Source organism: Alexandromys fortis, unplaced genomic scaffold (assembly GCF_014885135.2).
Source record: "Alexandromys fortis isolate MF-2015 unplaced genomic scaffold, M_Fortis_MF-2015_v1.1 scaffold_116, whole genome shotgun sequence".
Classification (NCBI taxonomy): Eukaryota; Metazoa; Chordata; class Mammalia; order Rodentia; family Cricetidae; genus Alexandromys; species Alexandromys fortis.
The window spans coordinates 2428818-2455352 of record NW_026067998.1 but is presented as its reverse complement, the minus strand read 5'-3'; the positions used below and the strand labels follow the sequence as shown (position 1 = coordinate 2455352).

The following is a 26535-nucleotide window of genomic DNA, read 5'->3' as shown; positions in this document are numbered from 1 at the left end:
CTGTCTCATCCCCAACAGATCACAAAGACCTCTCCTCCCACCATCCTTCCTCCCTTCTTATCCCAATATTCTCCTAGCAGGCATTCTCTGTAAACACAGGAGCTGATCAGGTCAGGAAAACACCCATCACACTCTTCGCAAACCTTCAGATAGGAAACAGAAACAAAGGGACAAAATGCCCACCCAAGAAAGACAAATTCAGAAATCGGCACTTAGACATGTTATCATCCCAAACCCAGATGTCCACATGCTAGTTTAAAAGCACAATCAAAAGTATCTAGGGAAATATGTCTACACTAGGGTTCTGCTATCCTACCATAGTAAGCCTTGAATATTCCAACATAGCTGAAGCACAAGAAAAAGACCTTAAAGTCAACTATATGGTAAAGACCCTTAAAGAGGAAATGACTAAATCCTTTAAAGAAATCCAGGAAAAGACAAGCAGTTGAAGGAAACAAATAAAACTGCTCAAGATCGGAAAAATGGAAATAGAGTCAATAAAGAAAATACAAACTGAGGGAATCCTGTCGATGGAAAATATACTTACACAAACAAGAACTAGAGAGGCAAGTGTCGCCAACAGAATACAAGAAATGGAAGGGAAAACCTCAGGCATTGATGGGCTGCATCGGACAAAGAAACAACAACAACAAAACAAACTGCTGATATAAAACATTCAGGAAATCTGGACACTATGAAAAGACAAAATATAAGACTAATAGGCATAGAGGGGGTTGAAAACCCAGATCAAAGTCCCAGAAAAAGGTCTTCAACAAAATCACAGAAGAAAATGTCCCAAACCTGAAGAAGGAGAAGCCTGTAAAGGTACAAGAAGTATACAGAACATCACATAGATTGGACCAGAATAAAAAGTCCCCTCACCATACAATTATCAAAACATCAAACATACAGAACCATAAACCATATAGAACAAGGAAAGAATATTAAAAGCTGCAAAGGATAAAGACCAAGTAACATATAAGGCAGATCTGTGAGAATTACACCTGAAATCTCGATGCAGACTAAAAGCCAGAAGGGTCTGGACAGATGTGCTGCAGATTCTGAGAGGCCACAGGTACCAGCCCAGATTACTATGCTCAGCAAAACTTTCAGTCATCATAGACAAAGAAAACAAGATATTCCATAATAAAATCAAATTTAAACGATATCTGTGTACAAACCCAGCCCTACAGAAGGTACTGGAAAAAAAACTCCAATCTTAGGAGGTTAACTACACCCATGAAAACATAGGAAATAAAGTCTCACGCCAGCAAAACCAAGGAAGGACACATATAAAACAAACAAACAAAAAGCCCACTACCAACAACAAAATAATAAGAATCAACAATCATTGGTCATGTCTTAACCAGTGAGTCACAGTTACCCTTTAGTCCATACATCTTTACCTGCAAGTGTTCATTGCAATGAGTCATTGGTCTGGTTCAAGGCCTCTGACTTCTGCTACACTATCAGTACTGGATTCTCACTGTGAGGTGAATACTGGGTTGGGCAAGCCTATAGCACTCGTTCTGGGTCTGGATGGTAGCTGAGTGGGTCAGCCGGTCAGCTTTCCCTCACTGTCACCACCCAGGCAAAATCTTCAACATGGCCCAGGCTAGCTCATCCAGTGTAGCTGGCAGGATGAAGGGGGACAGGTTCTACTGATCTCATGACCCTGGGGTACAGCTCATCCACACTCACACCACCAGGGTGTGCTCTACTGTTTTGCCCAGGTGAGGTGCAGGGCTCACTCTTCTGTATGTATAGCTTTTTCTTTTTTAAATTTAATTTTTTATAAACCCTGTTTTTGTGATGTTTTTCTTCAGGACATGAATTATCATACAAAAATAGAGAAAACAGGCTCAGGGTTAAGCTCCAGTGAAGGAAAAATGGATAAGGGAGTTACAGAGAACTGAATCTGCCTTTGACTGCCTGATATAGTGCAATTTCCTGACTCTATTTGGATGGATTATTGGTTAACGCTGGCAGTCTCCATAAGTAAAAGCTACCCTGGAGCCGGGTGATGATGGCGCACGCCTTTAATCCCAGCACTCGGGAGGCAGAGGCAGGCGGATCTCTGTGAGTTCGAGACCAGCCTGGTCTACAGAACTAGTTCCAGGACAGGCTCCAAAGCCACAGAGAAACCCTGTCTCGAAAAACCAAAAAAAAAAAAAAAAAAGAAAAAGAAAAAAAGAAAGAAATAGAGGAGGAAAGAGAGCAAGCTTAGACATAAAAGATTTTGGATCATATATTTGTGTGGTGGCAGAGGTAGCCACCATTGAATATCGAGCAGGCAAACTCTTGCCATCAGACTGTACTGAGGTGAACCTGTTTGTAGCAACAGAGCGAGGTTTTAATAAAATCTGAGTTTATGGAAGAAGAGAGGAAAGGCTGGAAAATGGGCTCTGCTAAGAAGGGGTTCCTCTAAGCTTCAAGTGGGAACTGAGGAACAAGAGAGAAGTCCAAGAGGTCAGAGAGAAGCTGTGAGACCGGATGGAGCGGAGAGATAGAAGGGGCAAAGTTTCAGAGGCCCAGAAGAGCTTAGGGAAGCGGTAGGACTTAGCAGGCAGCTTCTAGGGGAAAAAGGCAAGGAAACAGGGTGGCTTCCAATAGAGGGAAAAAAGTCAGTGTCTTAGTAAACAGAGAGCTGCCCACATGGTAAGGCCTTGGAGGCTGTAGCAGGGTGTGCAGTGTGTGCAGAGCATTGCTGGGAATGTGCAGGGTGTGTGCAGCGGGTATGAAGGGGGTATGCAGGGTATATGCAGAGCCTAAATGAGGACCAAGCTATTCATTGGGTCATCACCACAATCAACCATGGTCAGAGGCTTAGACTGGCTAAGCAAAAGATAGGGTTTATATAGCCTTTCATGGGGCCCGTTTCCAGGATGGCCTGAAATTAGAGAGATTTTGTGGCCTGCTCTTAGGGCAAGCTCAGTGATTGCTGTTTTTTTTTTTTTTTCCTAATAGGGCCTGACTTGACCACCCTTTCACCTTGAAGGGTTGGGGATGCTGTTATAGGCATTAGGGAATGGCTGATAAGGCCATTAGAGATGTCTTGAGGCAGCAGGGTCTGACGTTTGGGACTTCCTAGGGGCAGGAAAAGCTGCCCCTGCCACCAGAGTTGGTGTGAATAGCCAACATCTAAAACAAACAGCTTTGCAAGCCAGATTACAGGTCTTGTGCAAGCAGGGCCTCCTTGGGGGTGGCACAGTTGGCATCTGGTGCCCCTTGATCCTCTTCTCCCCCTCCCCATTGCTAACAGCTGTCTGTCAGATAGGGGTGGCTAAGGTACCAGAGATGCTTCAGATGGATCCAAACCACTGGGGCCTGGCTTCATGCCATTCTTCCTGGAAGACTGTCTCATCTTAAAGCTCCTCCAGTTTCCCATCTGCTCTCTGTCCCTCTTAGGCTTCACTGTGCTGCCTCCGCTTCATCTCACTTGGCCATGCCCTCCTTCTTTTAGTTTCATAACAACCAAAGACCCTCCGTGTCCCTTTGGCTAAGGTTTATCCGCAAGAAGAAATGACATAAGAAGCTATTTAACATATCTGCATCCTAATTATGATTCTTTGTTAGTGGTCGCATAGACATAGCTTCTCTTTCACTTCTGTTGTTGCAAAAAGCTACAGTAGATATCTGTGCTCTTACAGATTAAGAGTTATGTTTGAATATTGACAATGAAAACACTATTATTGGAATTCCCGAGACAAAGGGCATTTTCAGTATTGATGGATGTCATCACTTAACCCTCTACAATAGTTATACTGTCTCCATCTTTCATACGGTATCACATTCTCCGCAGCTTCCTACCCTTATGACACCTTTTATATATTTTCTCAGCTTGATAGCTGCAAAATTTCTCACAATTTATAATTTTCCATGCCTTTAATTATGAAAGTGATTTTCTGTATTATCACGGACACTCTAGCGTTTTATATCATGTATTGACATGCAAAATATTATGTTAAATGATCCTAAAGAAAATTGAGTGGAATTCAAGAGTCATATTCAATTTATCTGATGGAGGACATAGATTACATAGAATTTAAGCCAATTACTCTCTCATTTCATGGGACAACGATTGATACTCTACTTCATTTGATAACAATTGAACATGATGCAGGGATAAGAGGACTGAAAGCCGAATCCCTGAGATGGAGCTAATCGTGATTCTGTGATGAAATCCACTGCATCTCTAAGCTCAAACACAGCAATGGTTCTCATTACAGGGGAATCTGCTCCAAGGCTCACACAGCAGCAGCCTTGAGAGACAGCTAGCCCTGTCAGGGCACATCCCTTGAGCATGTGTAATTATGCAAAGACTCCAGTGTCTAATTAGTACAATGGATTTTGGTCTCAATTCAAACTTTGCAAAGCATCTGTTTTACATGTCCCATGCTGTTACTGACTCAGACTTCCCAGTATAGACTCTTCTCCCCATAAGAATTCTGCAAATAGAAGCTAAGCGAAGAAGCTTAAGAGTTTCAAGAGAAATAGATGAGCTTGATTGTCAACTGTGTGGTCACAATCCTTCAGGAGGTATTGAAAACATCTAAAACACGCTCTCTGTAAATTCTGTGCACATTTATTATATTTCTATCTCATACTTAGATTTCACTCAATTTTCAGTTTCTTTCATCTGAGAGGTAGGACTTGAAATCAGAACATGGTGTCTTGCAGTCACTGCTACATTGGTCATAATTGCTGCCATTCCCTAAAATTTCAGTCTTAGTTAGGGTTTATACTGCTGTGAAGAGACACCATGACCGTGGGAACTCTTATAAAGGAAAACATTTAACTGGGGCTGGCATACAGTTCAGAGGTTTAGTCCATTATCCTTATGCCGAGAAGCATGGCGGCATGTAGGCAGACATAGTGCTGGAAAGGAAACTGAGATTTCTACATCTGGACCCACAGGTAGCTGGAGGAGAACTGACTTGAGTTTCTGAGACCCCAAAGTCCGGACCCTAGTGGCACACTTCCTCCAACAAAATCACACCTACTCCAACAAGGCCACATATCCTAATAGTGTCACTCCCTATGGACCATGTGCTTAAATACATGAGTCTATTGGTGCTGTGGGAGAATGGTCTGCATTCTGTCAATTGTATTTTAATAAAACATTGATTGGCCAGTAGCCAGACAGGAAGTACAGGTGGGTCAATGAGAACAGAAGAATTCTGGGAAGAAGGAAGTCCTAGTCTGCAGTCTTTACCCAACCACAGAGGAAGCAAGATGTGACTGCCTTGCCGAAAAAGGTACCGAGCCACATGGCTAACACAGACAAGAATTATGGGCTAATATAAGTTATAAGAGTTAATAAGAAGCCTGAGCTAATGGGCCAATCAGTTTATAATTAATGTAGGCCTCTGTGTGATCTTTTTGGGACTTAATGACTACAGGAACCGGGCAGGACAGAAAACTCAGACAACATATGGGGGCCATTTCTATTCAAACCACTACACTATACTATGTGCCAGGGAACTCTGGGGGTAATTATCACCTCCCCATTTCACAAATGAAGGCTAACACTCATGATGTATTAGCCATTTTTCTATTTCTGGAGATAAAATAACATGGCCAAGGCAAGTTATGGGAAGAAGAGTTTATTTGGGTTTATGTTTCCAGAGCAACACTAGTACGTAATGGTGGGAAACAATGCAACCTCCAAGCAGAGGAAACGAACTGGAAATGGGATGACAATATAGATATCCAAAGTTCACCCCTAGAGGTGTAGTTCCTCCAGCCAAGCTACACCTCCTAAGTCTTCTAAGCAGGGACACCAGCTAGGAGCCATGTGTTGTGGCTGGTCTTGTCGGGGACATACTCATTCAAAGCACTACACACAGAGAAATTTAAAATCTTTTCCAAAGTCAGTATGTGGTTGGTGGCTGGACCAACAATGGAGAAGTCTCAGAGTCTGGTAACTTTTATATGGGGAATGAGGGTTGTTTTTAAATATGAACTGAGGTATTTTTTGGGGATAGACTTTGCTTGAGTGATCACTAACAGTTTTCAATGCGTCAGCTGTCTTTTGCAGTATACCCTCTGCTCAGCTGGCTGTCTCTGTGCTGCAGACAGTTCTGTTTGAAGTTTCCTTACCATAAAGGTGGGTGGGGAAGTCAGGTTTTCTATCAGTCAAATGTGGAGAAGAAGAGTGCATGAGAAGTAGCCTGGATAACTGATGACCTGCTCCATCATTTAGCCAAGTTACTCCCCAGTTGAAAGATCCTCCATGGATCCCTTCATCTTCTGCCAGCTCCTTCTTGGTCCTGGCAGGCTACCCTACAGCCTTCCAACTGCTTACATCATTGTATATAATCTAAGTCACTGAAAGAGCTTGAAAAATGTTTTACCATTAGAGGCAGAAAGAGGAGATAGGCTTTAGGAAGGAAGGATGTGGACGAAGTTTTTAGTCATGTGTTTGAAGTTAGACTCAGAAAATAGGGCACTTTGAAAGTGTATCAATAAGGCAGGAGCTTGGGGAAAGCAATCCTCATCTGGTACATGTAATCAGACAGCCCCATAACCTGATGAAGACATAGGCAGAGTTCTTTACCACCAAATTCTGTCCTTCATAATCAACTTTATTTTGGGGGCTGAGCTTGAAGGTAAAGTCCCTTAGGAATTTTGCCAGAAGTAAATCTGAAATTTCAAGCAGAGATTTTTAAGACAGGAAGGAAAGCTCTCATGCTATGTGGAAGTCTTAGATTTATGGCATCCAACTTCATTTAGTTCCTTCATTTTGAAGTGTTAGTGTTCCTATAGAGAAAGCCGTGTGTGCAAGATCACGCAGGAAAATAAAGGAGCATTTCCATTCGCCTTATAATTTTCAGCTAGAATTTAGAAGACAGATTGATCTCAACACTCATGATTAATGCTGTATCCAAGTGTTTCTGGCGAATAAAATTTCCCTGGAAAGCATTTGTCATGGTGATAGCTATCATCTATCTAGAGAAACTTAGTACTAATCTCTACCTGCACTTCTCGCTTCCTTTTATAATATTGCCGAGAAGAAATCTGTCCAAATTTCCACTTTATAGGTAAAAAAATAAAAGCTCACTAATTTCTAACATAGTTGGGTATCAGTTAATTATGAGGATAAGTTCTGAAAAATGTATCTGGGTCAACATTCCAGACTACTCACAGACACAAGGTGCAGCAGGTGGCCCATGGCACAAACAGCAGTTTCCTGTACCAACTCATCCATCAAGTGAACATTTAATAGAAATTAATAAAAAGTGGGGGTGGTAGAGATCAATGAACAGAGTAGCAATTTGTTATCATTATGAAGTATTGCATTTATTACTTCCTGTCTCTGTAACTCAATACCTTACAGTTTCAGAGGGTTCAGCCATGGTTTCTTGACCACACGCTCTTAAGTAGGCCATCACAGCAGGACTATGTGATGGAGAGTGGTCTAGAGAAGGCTAAGATTAGAGGATATAGGAAGGGGGTAGGGAATGATGTAGCTCCATGGTCCCAACTCCCATGACTTACTCCTTGCCTTTTAACTTTACCATTTCCTAACACCACCATATTAAAAATCCATCAGGGTTAACCTATTGATTAGGGCAGAACACTCATGATATAATAGTCACTAAAATACCCTTGTACATAAAATAATGTGATTTACTAATTTCTTTGGTGCTTCCCAGTATAAGAAGCTGAGAAAACCAACTGTTATGTGTTGTAGAATATTATTTTAAGATGTGCTACATTTGTTCTTGCTGTGAAACATTGGCGTGATGCAAAGATGTGTTGCATTCTTTTATGTTGCATTTGTTTAGCTCTGTGAAGCTGTGATTCTTTGTCTGTCTGAAACACCTGATGGTCTTAATAAAGAGCTGAATGGCCAATAGCAGGGCAGGAGAAAGGATAGGTGGGGCTGGCAGGTAGAAAGCATAAAAATGAGGTGAGATCTAGGAGCAAAAGAAAGAGAAAGACTCCAGGGGCTAGCCATCCAGCCACCCAGCTGCCCAATGCATAAGAGTGGAAGTAAGACACACAGAAGTAAGAGAAAGGCAAAAGCCCAGAGGTAAAACGATAGATGGGATAATTTAAGGTAAGAGAAGCTGGCTAGAAACAAGCCAACAACCTAAGATCAGGCATTTATAAGTAAGAATAATAAAACTCAGAGTGTGACTTATTTTGGATCTGGGTGGCGTCCCTTCCCCCTCAAAAAACCCAAAGAGTAAAAAAGTAAAGAGCAACCAACAACAATATTTTGGCATTCCAACGTGGGGATAGAGTAAAAGAAAATTCAACAACAATTCTGTTGTAACTGGATGTCCAGAGTGTTTATAGGACTGTCTTTCAGTGAGTCTGCTTCCAGCAGCATCAGCACCAAGACATGATAGTAGGTTGCAGTATGATGTTACCACGTCTACTCCATCACTGGATAGTATGCTGCAGTATGATGTTACCATGTCTACTCCATCACTGGATAGTATGCTGCAGCATGATGTTACCATGGCTACTCCATCACTGGCTTATAAAATTTTCAGCTCTACTGTGCCCTCATAGGACCCCCATCCTTTAAGTGGTATCTCTAACTGAGAAGAATGGTGTGTCACAGTGCACGAATGGACATAGAATTTTACTCAGGATTTTTAACTTAAAAGCAAAGTCTCATCTACCGGGACACTCCCCCCACACACACCACCACCACCACACTCTTTAAGTCACCGCAGCAGCCTTGCTTCAGAGAGCTTGCACATGCTGTCCCTTCAGCCTGGAATTAACCTTTCTCTAAATGAGCACACAGTTTAAATTCTGGCTTATTTCAAGTCAGTGTTAATTTATTAATACAAAATGCTGCTACCACTTGGTTTAAAACACCTATGCCTTATGTTCACATATCTTAATCGCTTCGTTCTCTCACTGCTTTCCAAAGAATTTATTGACACATGCTATATAATTTCTATTTTTGTGCTGTGTCTGTCTCTCCTAGAAATGTGATCTCTATGAGGTCAGGGACTGGAATCTGTTTCTTTTTTATTTATTTATTAAAGATTTCTGTCTCTTCCCCACCGCCGCCTCCCCTTTCCCTCCCCCCCCCCCCCCCAAAACCCCCCCCCCCCCCCCCCCACCGCCGCCTCCCCTTTCCCTCCCCCTCCCCCAATCAAGTCCCCCTCCCTCGTCAGCCCAAANCAGGGTTCCCTGCCCTGTGGGAAGTCCAAGGACCACCCACCTCCATCCAGGTCTAGTAAGGTGAGCATCCACGAAACTGCCTAGGCTCCCACGAAACCAATAGGTACAGTAGGTCCAAAGCAGAAGCAGAAGGAGAGAGAGCACAAGCAAGGAACTCAGGACCGCGAGGGGTGCACCCATACACTGAGACAAGGGGGATGTTCTATCGGGAACTCACCAAGGCCAGCTGGCCTGGGTCTGAAAAAGCCCGGGTTAAAACCGGTCTCGCTGAACATAGTGGACTACTGAGACCTCAAGAACAATGGCAATGGGTTTTTGATCCTACTGGAATCTGTTTCTTGTATTCCAGTACCTTACCTAGAAGAAAAAAAATGATACACAGTAGCACTCAGTAAAAACTTCCTGGAAGGAAGGGAATCACGCAAGTTCCAACTCATCCAGCTTCATCTCAACTTTCAGCCTCATCAAACATACATACACGTGTGTGCACTCATGCACACCCATACGCACTCACACACATACATACCAAATACACACACCACACAATACACTCACACACTCACATATACACACTAACATACATGCATACACACAAACATACACACATACTCTCTCTCTCTCTCTCTCTCTCTCTCTCTCTCTCTCTCTCTCTCTCTCTCTCTCACACACACACACACACACACACACACACACACACACCACATCATCCGGCTATTTGGATGACTCCAGGAAGTACTATTTAAAAATATATCTGGTCCTGTGAAACCCAAAAACAAGAACCCACTTCAAGAAAAACATACTAGGGGCTGTATTTTGTTCAAGCACCAACAGCTGGCAGGAGAATGCACATCTGCTTTCATTATCAGCTTCCTGCCTCCTTCTTCCTTGTGTAGCTCTGTATGTAAAGGATCCACTGTGGACATTCTTTGTGAGAATGTGGAAGAGCCATCTTTTCCCTTTTCATAAGCCAAACACGTATTCACAATGGGTGAGAGTCAGCAAAGGCATGTGTCTGTCTCCAGCACTTACCAGTGTTTCGGAAATACACAGTATAATTAAATTACTTAGAGGTTGTGCTTTAATCAGGGGCAAATTTCATGAATATTCAAACTGTTCATTGTGAGGAAATCAGGAAAGTGTGTCAGAATATTGTCATTCTAGCCTCAGAAAAAATCCAGAAGAGGGTGCTAATATTCTTTTTGAAGAACAGCATGCATGTGTGTGTGTGCATGTGTGCGCACACACACACGCACACACACACACCCTTTATATCAAAGCTAAAAGACTTTTTAAAAGGACAAATATTTCTATCAAATTATAGCTAATGACATATTTTAAGTCAAAATCAACATGGCTAGGAACATGTTCTTTGTTCAAAGACTTTTATGAAGGTAAAATAATACAGCTAGCTGCTAAATTTTACTCACTGCAAGAATAATCATTCTAGATTCTGTTTATAATCATTCTATATTCTAAGTGAACCAGAGCTTAACACTAGACATCTTTTCCGCTTCACGTAGTCATGAACGAAGTTTTGAAAAGGATGAAATTTTTATGGACTAAGTCATTTTCAAAGTTCTTTTCTATTTATGCCCTGGAGAGCTATGTTAATGTCAGCTGTATTCGGTAGTGTTCCCGTCATTGTGATGAAATGCCTGACAAAGAAACTTAATGAAGGAAGTGAATTTTGGATGGGGGTTAGGTGGATAAAGTGCACCCACCACGACAGGGAAAGTGTGAAGACAGAAGCATCAGACAGCTGACCATGCTGTATCTGCAGTCAGCAAGAAGAAAGATGAATGTCAATACTCAACTGGCTTCTGCCATTGTCCTCTTTCTATTCCCTCTGAGACTCCAGTCCATGTGATGTCACCACATTAACATGGGCTGCACATCTCTGGACACTCCCTCCAGACACACCCACAGAGGCATCACTTAGGTGCTTCAAATCCTTTCAGTTTGTCATCTTCACAGCAGTTGTGGCAAAGTCCGCTTTCATTTGTGTTAAACTGCACCCAATATCCTTTCCTTGTCGTGGGTTTTCTGAGTTGCTGTTTTTACAGTTCAGCAGATTGGTAGGTTTTTTTTTTTATTTTATTTTCGAGACATGGTTTCTCTGTAGCTTTTGGTTCCTTTCCTGGAACTAGCTCTTGTAGACCAGGCTGGCCTCGAACTCACAGAGATCTGCCTGCCTCTGCCTCCCGAGTGCTGGGATTAAAGGCATGCGCCACCACCGCCCAGCCAGATTGGTAGTTTTATTCTCCCTTTGAAGCTAGGCAGTCATGTGAACTGGACATTTTCTGTGGACACAATGAATGCAAATAAGAGGAGTTTTCTGCCTCTGTGTCTAACTGATTTTCTTTAGAGTACAAATAAGAAAAGCCAAGCAGACAGCCAAAGCTATTTTTGTATTCAGCTATTAGCTTCTGGGCAGAGCAGATCTGAGAAGACATAGATATTCTGAAACACTCGGGAGAAGGGCTGTCTTAAATGAAGTCCCTTGCATACAGCAGCAGAACAGGGCTCTCACCAAAAAAAAAAAAAAAAAAAAAAAAAAAAAAAAAAAAAAAAAAAAAAAAAAGCTGATGTCTGCATGACCTCTTTCAAACAAACCTTAACTTCCAACAAACTGGAGTGGAGGTGCTCAGGCAGTGGGAAGAGAAAAAGCAGTGAACTCTGAAGATGCTCTGGGCAATTAAAATGTCCATCCTCGTAGGGAGGTTGCTTGTTGGTTCCTGGCTACCCGGCTAACTTAGACCCGAAATAATCCCACAGAAACTATATTAATTAAATCACCGCTTAACACATTGGCTCTAGCTTCTTATTGGCTAACTCATATTAATTTAACCCATTTCTGTTAACCTGTGCATCACCACAAGGTTGTGGCCTACCAGCAAAGCTTTAGCATGTCTGTCTCTGGCAGCGACTTCATGGCTTCTCTATGACTCCACCTCCTTTATCCTGGCATTCAGTTCTGTCTTCCCTGCCTACCTAAGTTCTGTCCTGCTATAGGTCCAAAGCAGTTTCTTTATTCATTAATGGTAATAACAGCATACAGAGGGAAATCCCCGGGCTGGAGAGATGGTTTAACCATTAAAGGCTAGGCTCACAACCAAAAATATAAGAGGGAAATCCCGTATCATATCCTTACACCAAGCCTCTCTCACATCCATTGGCCTGGAGTAAGCCACCCCTGGCTGTTACTTGACTTCTTGTCTGCTGTGCTTCCCTACTAGACAATGCACTGCAGAAGACTTGTGTTTCCCATGATCCTTGCTTTCTATTGTGAACTGGATTTAGATTCAAGTGGAGGCCTGGGTAGCAAGCAAAAGGTAAATCTGGGGTACCTACTCCATTCCATCCCTTCTGTGCCTTAGGTATCCTCTCAAGCTGGGGTGTCTGTGGGCTCCCATCCTTGCAGGATGATGGCTGTGTTCACCATCTTTGTTCCCACAAGTCACTCTTCTCCTGATTTCTAGTGCCATACTCTCCCGAATTTCTCACTGTGGCTCCAAGTTGGTAGTAACAGTCCTTGCTTTGGCAAATTCCAAACTTATCTGTCTTTAATGTCATTGTCTTAAATTTCTTCTCGCAAGATGTGTGTTCGTGTGTGTGTGTGTGTGTGTGCACAACTGCCGTTTCATCTATTTTCATACATCCAATTAATCATTTTAATTATTCTTTCTTTCAATGGGTTACAATTTCCACTATCAGGTTTCCATCTTACTATTTTCCATTCTTCTAATTTGTTCTTCTCACAGAGTTTGCTTGCTGTATGCTATCTACCCACTTAAACATTTTAGAGCAATAATATCAACTCTATTGTAGATAATGTATGGATCTCTTGTTCTTAATGTGCAAATCCTTTTCATTGGATAATGTCATCTTCATCCTGTACCCCACCCCCTGTCACAGTTTGAACTTTCATCTTCAATAGAGACTCATAGCTATGATTTCTCTGAGCTTTGGAAATCATTCCTGTTTCACTGTTTTAGATTTCTTCTGAGGTTCTGATGGGTTGGTTTTCACATTCTTTCATCAACTTGTGTAGGTGGAGATTGTTCTTTTGTTTCCCGGCCACTCAGACCCAAATAATCGCACAGAAACTATGTTAATTAAAACATAGCTTTGTCTATTAGCTCAGGCTTCTTATTAATTCATGCTTACATCTTAAATTAACCCATTTCTATTATTTTGTATTTTATCATGAGACTTGTGGTTTACCAGTAAGGTTTCTGGTTGTCTGTCTCCTTTGGCAGCTACATGGCATCTCCTGACACTGCTTACTCTCTCTATATATCTCTGTTCAAATTTCCACCTGGATTTACTCTGCTAAGCCATTGACTAAAAGAAGCTTCTTTATTAACCAATGACAATAAAACATTCACAGCACACAGAGGGGAATCCCACATCAAACTTAAAGTTTCTGTTCTGTGCTGGTGATGTGAACTTGGACTTGCTCATTTAGATGGTGGTGGATTCAGATCGCCTATGATTTCTTTCTCTTTTAAAGACTCACTGTTTGGATACACAGCAAGCTTTATTTCTTCTTGTAACTGATGAGGGAAGAGTTTTTCCAGCCCTGAGGATTACTTGCTTTCAGTTTAAGCTCCCTCATAAAGGCTATGTCCTTTCTCATTCTGGTATGCAACCTCTCTCTTTTACTATACTTCTTTTACTATACTAATCTAATTTCATCCTACACTACAACTCACCTCACTTGAGAGTCTGTGTTCTGTTTCTAGAGATGGACATTTTCTTTTGCTTTTGGACTTCAATTCACATCTTTTGCTTTCTTCCATAATAGGTTGTGAATTTAGATCCTAATTTAGAAGTCTGTATTAGGGTTCTTTAGAGTAACAGAACTTAAAGAATGAATCTCTCTGTAGGGATGGTTCAACACACAAAAATCTGCCAATGTAATCTACCATATAAATAAAGTGAAATAAAAAAAACATATGATCATCTCATTAGAGGCTGAAAAAGCCATTGACAAAATCCAACACCAAGATAAAGGATTTGGAGAGATCAGGGATACAAGGAACACATCTAACCATAATAAAAGCAATATATAGCAAGCAAACAGTCAACATCAAATCAAATGGAGAGGAGAAACTCAAAGCGATTACACTACAATCAAGAACAAGACAAGGCGCTTCACTCTCTCCATATCTACTCAATATGGTACTCAAAGTTCTAGCTACAACAATAAGAAAACAAAAGGAGATTAAGGGGATACAAATTGGAAAAGCAGAAGTCAAACTTTTGCTATTTACAGATGATATGATAGTATACATAAGTGAACCCAAAAATTGTAGCAGGGAATTCCTATGGCTGATAAATACCTTCAGTAATGTGATAGAATACAAGATCAACTCAAACAAATCAGTAGCCTGCCTATATGCAAATGATAAAAAGGTTGAGAAAGAAATCAGAGCAATATCACCTTTTACAATAGCTACAAACAACATAAAATATCTTGGGGTAACACTAACAAAAGAAATGAACATATGACAAGAACTTTAGGTCTTTGAAGAAAGAAATTGAAGATATCAGAAAATGAAAATATATCCCATGCTCTTGGATAGGTAGGATCAACATAATAAAAAATGGCAGTCTTACCAAAAGCAATCTACAGATTTAAAGCAATGCTCATCAAAATCCCAGCAAAATTCTTCACAGACCTTGAAAGAACAATACTCAACTTTATATGGAAAAACAAAAAACCCAGCATAGGAAAACAATCCTGTATAATAAAGGAACCTCTGGAGTCACCATTCCTGTTATCAAGCTCTATTACAGAGCTAGAGTAATGAAAACAACTTGGTATTAGCATAAAAACAGACAGGTGGACCAATGTAATCAAATCAAAGCCCCTGATTTTAATCCACACACCTATGAACACCTGATTTTTGACAAACAAGCTAAAAATATACAATGGAAAAAAGAAAGGAAATTCAACAAATGGTACTGGCATAACTGGATGTTAACTCATAGAAGAATGCAAATAGATCCATACTAATAACAATGTACAAAACTCAAATCCAAATAGATCAAAGACCTCAACATAAATCTAGCCACACTGAACCTCATAGAAGAGGAAGTGGGAAGTAGCCTTGAACTCATGGGCACAGGAGACTACTTCCTAAATATAATATGGGTAGCACAGACAGAGAGCAACAATAAATAAATGAGACCTCCTGAAACTGAGAGGCTTCTGTAAAGCAAAGGACACAGTCAATAAGACAAAAAGGAAGCCTACTGAATGTGAAAAGATCTTCAACAACCCAACATCTGACAGAGGACTGACCTCCAAAATATACAAAGAAATCAAGAAATTAGACATCAAAACACCAAATAATCCATTTAAAATGGGGTACATATCTAAACAAAGAATTCTCAACAGAAGAATCTCAAATGGCCTAAAGACACTTAAAAAATGTTCAACATCCTTAGTCATCAGGGAAATGCCAATCAAAATGACTCTGACATCTTACAGATGGTATCTGTCAGAATGCCCAAGATCAAAAGCACCCATGACAGCTTATACTGGAGAAGATGTGGAGTGAGGGGATTACTCCTCCATTGCTGGTGGGAGTGCAAACTTGTACAGTTATTTTGGAAATCAGTATGGCAGTTTCTCAGAAAATTGGCAATCAATCTGCCTCAAGACCCAGCAATACCACCTTGGACATATACCCAAAAAATGCAGACTCATGCCACAAGGAAATGTGCTCAACTATGTTCATAGCAGCATTATTTGTAATAGTAGGAACCTGGAAACAACCTACATGCCCCTCAAATGAAGAATGGATAAAGAAAATGTGGTAGATTTACACAAGTACTACTCACCAGTAAGAAGCAATGACATCTTGACATTTTCAGGCAAATGAATGGAACTAGAAAAAACATCCTGAGTGAAGTAACAAAGAGAATGCTAAGAGAGACATACATGAGTTCCCCTAGGAAGGGGAAATAGACAAGCTCTCCTGAGAAAATTGGGAGCATGAGGAAGGAGGGGAGAGGAAGTTGAGAAGGGCAGGGGGAGGAGAACATTAGGGAACAAGATTGTCAAGATGGGGGAAAGGACAGAGAGGGAGAGCAAGGAAAGAAATGTCTTGATTAAGGGAGCCATTATGGGGCTAGCAAGAAACCTGGCACTAGGGAAATTCCCAGGAATCCACAAGGATTACTCCAGCTAAAACCCTAAGCAATAGTGGTACCTGAACTGGCCTTCCCTTAAGAAGATTAATAACTACCTTAATTGTCATCATATAACTGAGATTGGTATATAAAATGAAAAAATTGTTTTAAAAAATAAATAAACAATAAAAAGAATGAACCTCTCTTTCTCTATGCATAGAAAGGGAAGTTATTAGAACAACTTACAGATTATGGTTCAGTTGATCCAACAGTGAATGGCTGGCTATGAAGAGAAATCCAAGATTCCAGGAATTGCTCAGTCCGTGAAGCTGGATGTCTTGACTGGACTTCAATATACACTGGAATCTTGATGAAGTAGGCGAGAATGCCAGTGAAAGAAAGGACTTGCTAACAAGGAAAAGCAAGCAGGTGAATTGTAATTCATTCCTGATGTAGTCAAGTTGACAACCAAGAAGAACCATCCTAAAGTCCTTTCCTCGGGTTTAGAACCCACCCTGATCATGCCAGAAGAAAGGATTACAGAAAGATTCTTCCATAATGTATAGAATCTGTAGTCTTAGAATCATCAGACATGGATGTAAAATATTTATTATCAGAAATAAAATAACATTGCTCTCAAATAATCATAAACCTGCAAAAAGTCCATGAAGTTGCTGTGCATGTTGAGGGCTGGGGAAATCTCAAGAAGAGATGGACAGACCAGACAGACAGACCTCTACTTGATGTTCCCTGGCTCCGCTCAGAGCAGGAATTCAAAGACAGACAATGTAAGGAAAAAGAAGCAAAGTTTTCTTTTGCAGAGTAAAAGTTATCATTCAGGGATGAATGTGGCTATTCTCAGAGACACTTGCACTCACGAGATAAATATGGACAGCATAATGCTTAGTGATATGGACATGTCTTCATAATGAAGTAAAGGATTACAGTTGTCTCCATTAACAATATTGGTCCTATCTAGATCCAGCAATGTCTTGTTTTTCACAAAGTTGTTACATGTTGCCCTGTGGCACTGGAGTTTGGTTGTGCCAGCTTTAGCTTTTATGCAATTACATTTTTTCCAATGATGTCTAGCCTGCCTCAAAATGATATAAAGTAGGGCTGGGGAGATAGGTCAGTTGGTAAAGAGCTTAACTTGTAAGCATAAGAACACAGGTTTGAGATCCAGAACCTATATTTGCAAAGTCAGGGCATGGGGTCCCTGTAAGATGCACGTTTAGTCCCAGCACTGTTGAAGTAGAGACAGGTAGGCCCCTGAGGCTCACTGGCTATCCAGGCTACTCTACTTGGGACTTTTAGGCGAATGTAAAACTATCTGTAAAAAATGTGGATGGTAGCTGAGAGATGATACACCCAAGATTTACTCCTGGCCAAAACACACACACAGATACACACACAGAGAGATACACATGCACACAAGCAAACATATACATCATGGTGCCAAGTATTTATTTAATTTTCTATCAGATTAATAATTTATTTTGATGTCTTTGTCTAGAAATAACAAAAAAATTACAAAAGTGGCTTTAGAAATAAGAAAGGTCCATTTTCACCCCCCCCATGAAAAATAGCATCTTGAGAGCAGCTTAACGGTTGTGGCTCACTGTGCTGTCTCCCTTCCAGCTGGAGGTGACTGTGGTGGTCCAGGCAAGATGTCTCCAGTACCCATCTAGATGTAGGAAAGGAGGGAAGAGCATTTATTTTTCAATTAGTTCACTTTCCCCCCCTTAAGCAAGAAAGAACTTCTCTAATTTCTAGTGGTCCTTCCTGGGTATTGATTAGAAAGAAGTTCATTCTCAAACTAATCACTGACAAGGGTAATAGAATTATAACAAACAATAAAGATCAAGTTAAATTCGCAGTGGGGTTGACTACATGCTCAGGCTTCCCTGAAATATGAAGCTGGTGGATGAGTACTGGTGAGGATACATAGGCAGGAACGCTCGCCTTTCTCACCCTCACATCCACCGGGAGGTGGCGTGGAGAACCCCTATGTCCATTTTCTATCTTCTTTTATTCTTCCAGTTGGCCATCACCATTTCCCTTTGTTTTCTTCCCTGTTCCAGCTCCTATCAAGGCACCAAGCACTCTGACAGACTGCCATCATTTCTCTTTCTTTGTTTTCTGTGAGAGTGAAGGCAGGCACTGACGGTTGGAGTCTCCTTGCAGTAGGTACAAAGCCTACATACACTAGCATCTTCAGACTTAGCCACGTGCGGTATTATCCTGGCTCATATTCCCCACTATCCTGCTTTAGAAAACCTGCCTTTTTAGAAGTCCCTTGGTACTGTTGAGAGGCAGATGTATATAATGATGTTTAGGAAGGGTGCTTCCTCTCACCACACAGCAGAATGCTACCACGGCTAATTGCTCCAAAATGTATTGGTGATGAATGAAAGTGTTGAGTGAATGGAGTTGCCTAAAGTCGTAACTCATAACCTGCATGGTTTGTTTTAAGAGCTGTGGAAAATTCTAACTTAGTGAAAGACTTTTGTGGACAACTGGCAACAAATCCTATGGTCTTCCCCACAGGAACAGGAAGTTTGTGTCATTTCATCCCCCAAAATGGCTTAACCAAATCTCGATTTTGCTCAAAACTAAAAATATTAATAACTTGTTATTTTTAATGATAAAAATTATGAGTCTAAGCTTTGCGCAGTGGCAGTATCGTAGCCAATGAGGTTTATCCGAGGCGTGATTATTGCTAATTGAAAAATTATGAGTCTGAGTCAAATAGGGTCTTGAGAATGGGGGATCAGAAATTTAAGGTCATCCTTGTTTATATAGTGTGTCTGAGGCTGTTCTGTGCCATAGGAGACCCTGATTCAAAATGAAAACTCAAAAAAAAATGAGTGTGATGAGAAGCATGGCAAGCTAGTGGCAGCAACGGAACCTGTCCCTTAGTGACAAGACAGCTGCTTTCAAGATGCAGACACCCCGAATTCTCACTGCTGCTTCATTTCAGAAACCACTGCTGTGAATCACCTCCCTAGCTAGCTGAACCTACCTTCAGGCTCGGTTTCATTTCACTTTGATCCATAATAAGTACACATGACTTCAAGAATGTTGAAATGTTATGCTCTATGTTAAAATTAAGTAGATAAATCTCCTGCCTCGTTTTATATTATATCCCATTGAGTTTACTAGCAATGAGAAAACCCTGAAATTTTCCAGCTCTGCTTTTTGCTTAACCTAATATCTTCCTGTCACATCTAGGAGTTTTCTGTCACTAATTGTTCACTCAAAAAAACCACTTTGAAATTCTGCTTGAGCAATGTGTGGAGAATGATGAGGGCCATGTGGTATGTGTAATGGTTTAAGTAAAATGCTGCAAGTCCTCGAGTGACGGCAGTGGGCAGCAGGCCATGAGACCATGCTGCAGGTTCCCAAGCAGGCAGTGGGCAACAGGTCCTAAGACCACGGCAGGCTACGAAGGCAGTCAGATCCCAGGCAGGAAGCTGTGTGGGGAGTGAGATACCTAGATGGATAGGCATGCCATGCATAGTGAAGTTGGATATTTGTTTAGTGGGTTATGGAGGGGAAGGGGAGAAGGAGGAACAAGAGAGGAAGGAGAGAGAAAAAGGGGGGGAAGGAACTTAGACTGGAAGCTGAAGTTCACCTTGCCTAGGCAGACAGGGGAGGGAGTGGGTGTGACTTGTCGCTTAAAGGGACAGAGCTGACCTTTACAATATGGGAAATGAAGTTAATGAGGAGAAAAGAAAGATCCAGACACACAGGGCCTTTTCTATGGTCGCTTGTGACCAGCTTACTGTAAAAAATAGAATTATTGGCTTAAATTGAGTGTTTTTCATTAATATTAATTTCTGACCAGGACAAAATGGCAAGAAAGGCACATCCCTCTCCCCTTTATGATACTAAACTTTACACTCCAGAAATGGTCATAAAACAACCAGGGAAGGATTTGAATGGTAGAAAGTAAGATGGTTCCAGACTTTAGACTGGGGGTGACCTGGACATGCAGTTTCCCAATCTTTGACCTTGTTAAAGAAGACAGCCCAATTTAGTTCATTTGTCACCCAGAACATAAAGGATTCTCATTGGCAACATCGCACAAGGCATCAATGAAGAAGTCCAACCACGGCCCCGACAACTGGGAACCATCCTCTCCTATTCTGAGCTGAAACTCTACAGCCATTACAGTGATTTTTTTTAAAATTTTGTCACCAAAGAAAACCCTTCTGTGTCCTTAGATGGCATAACAGGAGCCAGTGAGAGCTTATGGAGCGCCACATATCCCACACAGAACAAAACACCAGCACAAAGGCTGTGAGTCTGAGGTCGTAGTCAGCAGGAGGGTGAGAAGTGTATCTTATAGTTGGGCAGAAGACTACTTGCTATCATGGAAGAATTCAAAAGGATGCTTAGTCTCCTAATACAAGGTACAAAATGCCCAAATATAAGTAAAAACCTTTCATCATACTGAGAACCAAGAATGCCACAAGAGTGGGAGAAGGAAATCACTTCATGCCAATATCTACCAAGACAAACAACATTCTCGAATGATCTGTCAAAAATTTCAAGGAAATGATCATTAAATTGCTATAGAAATAAATCATTATCTTGAAACAAAAAAATAACCAGAAAACCCCCTACACAGTCAGTCTGTGAGAGGTAACCCTCATTTGCGGTCTACACTGGAAAGATCTAAATCCCTAAAGGGCTGCATTAGAATCTGATCCTTTTGCTTCTAGCATGATCCCCAAACTGGGCAGACCAAGAGTTCTGTGGACCATTCTTTAGAAAACAAACAGACACTCAAGAATGACAATAAAACAAAACAAACTGAAACAGGTCAAAAAGAACAAACAAAAAGAGCCAAAGAGAAAGCACAAGATAAGCTGGGTGTGATGGCACAGGCCTTTAATCGCAGCAAGAGAATCTCTGTGAGTTCAAGGCCAACATGTTCTACAAAGAGAGTTCCAGGATAGCCAGGACTACACAGAGAATCCCTGTCTTGAAGAAACAAACAAAAAAGAAAGAGCACAATATAGATAGATAGATAGATAGATAGATAGATAGATAGATAGATAGATAGATACAGAGACACACTTGTTTGTACACACAGGAATTCCCTAAAACCACAAAGCCAGAGGCCAAAATTACATATATGCACAAAGCTTTTAGTAGTGGCCAACCAATATCTGATTAGATCTAGGGCCCGATTTATAAGGAGGAACCTTGCTCAAGTGGTCGAGAACCTGATAGGCTACAGACCTGGAAGAAAACCAAATACTACTGTTCTATTAAAGAATTATAACCATAAAATGACTCCAAATGACATTCTGCTATACTCATAGACCATTTTTTTTTGCCCGGCCATCACCAGAGAAGCTTCCTCCTGCAAGAGATGGGAACAAATACAGTGACTCACAGCTGGGAAATGTGGAGGGAGAGAGAGAGAGAGAGAGAGAGAGAGAGAGAGAGAGAGAGAGAGAATCTCAAGACACTTCCTCCTAAATGGGATGTCTCCATCAAATCCCTCCCCTTAGGACTCAGTGAATTATGTTCTTATAAGGAATGTTTTGTGGTTGTATATTAATCTCATCAGCAATAAAGGGAAAAATCAAGCGTGTAAAATTAGTAATTTCGGGCATTTCTTAGAGCAGGGCTAATGCTGAAGGAATAAATCTGATCTGAACAGTAGCTTTGAATGAATAATATTCTAATTGAAAGGAATGGGACAGTGCTGATGACATGAATAAAACATTAGCGTTGGGATCCATACGTATCCATAAAACATCAGTGTTGGGATTCATATCTCTCTCTCGCACACTGATAGAGGAATCAGCTGATGACAGAGGCTCCCGATTCTCCAGTACAATTTCCTTGTTCAGAAATGGGCTAGCTTTTGACTTCAGGTGTATGAGCATCCCTGCAAATGTATGACTGGCAGAGCAACAGACCATGAGAGGCAAACAGGAAACCCAGTTCAGCATTCCTTAGTTAGATGGACTGGTTCAACTTTTGGAGTCTGACCCTGAGCACTTAATGTAATGTTCTGTCCTGTCCCTTAAGAGACAAGCCACTCCCACTCTCTCCCCTGTTTGCTGAGGCTAAACCATTACATTTTATTTTTGACATGTTTAAACACAGTGCAACTCTGGGAAAAGGCTTCCTCATGACCGTTATCACAATAAAGCTTAAAGCACAACTACATTGAAACTCCTCTGCAAAGTACATGTCTTTTGCAAAGTACCTGTGACCTCTTCCACAAGAATGGGTTGTATTGATTGAGAAAACATGCTCAGAATGAGGGGGAGTCTGGCAAAGTCAGGCTCTGCAGAATAGCAAAAATTACCAGGCTATAAACAACATCTACTCCAACCTTCTGGACAGAACAGGTGCAAATCCCTTCCATTGAAGAGAAAAGCCCGTGTGTTTCACATTTCCGATTGTTCTAGTGTTATCCATGAGCACAAAGACCATGTGCCCTTCTATATCTCCCCATTTCTAACTTTTTAAAGAAAAAATAGTGGCTGTAATAGAGGCCATGACTGAACACTGGCTGGTCTAATTAATATAAGCAAGCTAAAGAGAATGATAAGAATAACTAACAGAGGTCCAAAGAAAGGGGAAAGCCACCTAAGCCATGATGGCCATTCAAAGATCACTTGAGAGGTTTTATCTATCTATTGGTGTAAATCATTAATTTGACCATCAATAGCATGGGGAAATTTTGACACATTAAAGCAAAACATACGAGGAAATTATTAATGAGCAACAAATAACCTATGGTTGTTCTGCTGTGTATCTGCTTGGGTAAGCAATACAACAGGTATTTACTTCTTCATCTTTACACCTATAGTTTCTATTACTAGAGCTTTTTAAAGAGTGCTTAATTGTGCTAAAATCCATATTATTGTGTTTTGATTGATAAGTTAGATTTGTCCAATCAAAATATCTCCCTTTCAAGAGACTAAATATTTGTATACTATCTTTTATCTAGACAGCTGGATAAAACAACTTCATGATGTCTCCTATTACAGATGGGCCTTTTGCCTCTACTATTGTGATTATAATTTTGTTGTCTGCCCTGTCACCTGGGTACCCTGTCCCTTTAAAAGACAAGCTCTGCCTATTCCCAATCTCCCCCTTCCCACCAAGGCAAACTGATTTTATGCTTTTCTCTTCCTTTCTCTTTGTCCATTCTGCCTTTGAAGAGACAGCCTCTGCCTCCCTCCATCCATCCCTTCTTTTCCTCTTTCCTCTCTCTCTTTCTCTGTCCCTCTATCTCTCTCTCACTCCCCATACTCCCTTACCCTTATACCCTCCCAATACCCACTAAACAAACTTCATATGCAAGCTCTCTCCACATGGTGTATCTCTCTGTCTCTCATCTGCTGCAGTAGGACATGCCAGGGTCCTTCACACCAAAAATGTTTCATCCACCCTCCAGTTTCCAAAAAAAAAAAAGCATCTGGTTTTTATGTAGACATGCTAATGAAATTAACACAACAGTATCATTTTTAGGTCAATAGTATAATGTTCTTGTTTCTTTCCTGTTGTTAAGGAGGGTCGCTTATTTGTTTCCCGGCTACTTAGCCCCAAATTAATCACACAGAAACTGTATTAATTAAAACACTGCTTGGCCCATTAGCTCTAGCTAACTCTTACATCTTATTTTAACCCATCTCCATTAATCTGTTGAAACCACAAGGGTCATGGTTTACTAGCAAAGTTTTAGCACCTCTGTCTCCAGCAGTGGCTCCTGGACTCTGCCTCCTTTCTCACAGCATTCAGTTTAGTTCTACCTTAGTTCTGCCCTATCAACAGGCCAAGTCAGTTTCTTTATTCACCAATGGTATTCACAGCATACAGAGGGAATCCCACATCATCTCCCCTTTTCTGTTTAAATGAAAAAGAAGGTTTTGACTTTAACATAGTAAAATTACATATAACAAAACAGGTATCAAGCAATAATTACAGTTATAATATTTATATTTACTTTATCTTTTATCATAACTAAGGAAAACTCCCAGAAGGATATAATATTACCTAAGTAAACAATAAGTTCATTGTAAGCAACCTCCAAAACTCTATAATTGACAGAGACATCTTGATGCCTGTACAGTCACCCAAAGTTCTTTTGTACCATTGGAGCATCCATTTTCAGCCTACAGGCCATGGTATCCAGCAGACATTTCCATGAAGCTATCATGAAGTAGGAACTCCAAAGGACCGTCTCACCTTTAGGCAAGTCATTTCTCTGTGGGGCCTGTATGTCAAGCAGTCCAGTCAAGAGCAGCTCTTTGCTCAAGTTGATAACAAGCTCCATAAGAAGCCTCTTTAATTCCCATTATCCTCTTGAAGTAGATTGGTGCTGCCAGGAGCAAATGTTTCTCATTGTCATGAAAAGTCCTAAGTTCTTAAAACATTTTAAATGCCACAGTCTGTAGTCTTTGAAAGGTTTGAAAAATGCCTATCCATCTGAAATACATCTCTGTACATCTCGAAAATCTAACTAACATGACTAAAAGGTTGACTGTTAAAGATGACTATCTTTTAACCTGTATTTCTCAATTATACATTACTTTTTTAAATGAATTGCACAAACACAATACCTTAATTAAGAACAAAAATATACATATACACAGTATAACAAAATTGACCTTAAATTTGTATCAATAAACCAAGATCCATATCAATGCAAATCTCTATAGCATATTCCCCTTTAAGTGTAAACAAACATTTATAAACAATAATTTAGGGAATTTGACATCATTCTCTTCATACTGCTTCCTGCTTTTTGTTGGGCAAAGTATTTTTGGGGGGTGTTCACAGCAATCTTTTGGAAGGTCTTGGTCCATCCAACTTTATTAGTCTGGAATTATTCCACAGGTTCTCATCCTCTGTAGAAACAAAAGAAGAACCTCTTTTCCAAAACAACAAATTTTTAGACCCAAATTTTGAAGTCAAGATATCTTTAGAGTATATATGGTGGTTACTTAGCTCCTTGACAGTCAAAAAATTCAAAGAAATCACAATAATATACATAATCCAGACTCTCTGTGTATATTCCATTTTACTTGGCTTATTTTTTTTTTTTGCTCCTTTCATCTATGACTGTCTATACTCTGTCTCTTTAAAGGCTTTACCTTTTTTGTAATACCATTTACTTCTTTTTATAACTGTCTATATTTGTTTTCTTCTCTCTCCCAAGCCTAAGTACATTTATCCAACACGGTGACTTATTTAGAGGTCTTTTATGTCTGAATCTGTCCTATTGTGTATCTGTAACTCTTTACTGTCCAGGAACACATCTTAAAATGCTAAGCACTGCTTAAAAACTTAAGCTGTGGCATTGCTATGTCAAATACAGCCTTGCCTGCTTGCTATGTCCAGTTCAACATGGCAGAGCCTCTGAGCCATGCACACTGCCCCAGTTCCAAGTATGAAGAGAGTCTATGTTGAGCCATTGAGCAGTTTGTAACACACCAAACCCCATTTAAATGCTCAGCCTCCTAAAAGAGCCAGAGGTTGAACTGGTAAGACAGCCCAGACAGCCAGTGCCAATTTGTTGTAAGGAGGGCTGCTTGTTTGTTTCCCGGCCGCTCAGCCCTGAAATAATCACACAGAAACTGTATTAATTAAATCACTTGCTTGGCCCATTAGCTCTAGCTTCTTATTTGATAACTCTTACATCTTATTTTAACCCATCTCCATTAATCTGTGTGTAACCATGAGGTGGTGGTCTACCAGCAAAGTTTCAGCACATCTGTCTCTGGCAGCAGCCCCATGGCTTCTCCTGACTCTGCCTTCTTTCTCCCAGCATTCAGTTTAGTTTTTCCCCGCCTACCTAACTTCTGCCCTACTAACAGGCCAAGGCAGTTTCTTTATTCACCAACGGTAGTCACAGCATATGGAGGGGAATCCCACATCAATTTCCCAAGTCTCAGCTTGATAAGTTAGAGTCTTGGTGTCTCCCCAAATCATTAGATAATTCTCCCTATTAAGGCATCTCCTCTTGATGTGTTTGTTGTCTATCATTAGATATTTTGTTTTTTTCTGGTGCTCTCTGCCATTCTATTTTGGTTGGGTGCATTGACGTGGAAGCTATCTGGGAATTTGTACATTTTCTGGAAAAAAGGAAGTGTAACCATGCCTCCATGTTAGAACATTGGGCCTTTTCCATTGATAAACACATACTTAGTTTGTTTCTTTTAGAGCAAAATGATTTGGGGCCACATAAAAATTCTTATT

General features: G+C 40.7%; 1 non-coding gene across 1 annotated transcript; it reads left to right on the top strand.

Moving 5' to 3' along the window:
- The first annotated feature begins 18961 nt into the window (after positions 1 to 18961).
- On the top strand, positions 18962 to 19130 carry LOC126512672 (U4 spliceosomal RNA). Its single transcript, XR_007595121.1, has one exon. It is a non-coding gene; the product is annotated as a U4 spliceosomal RNA (small nuclear RNA).
- Positions 19131 to 26535: the final 7405 nt, after the last annotated feature.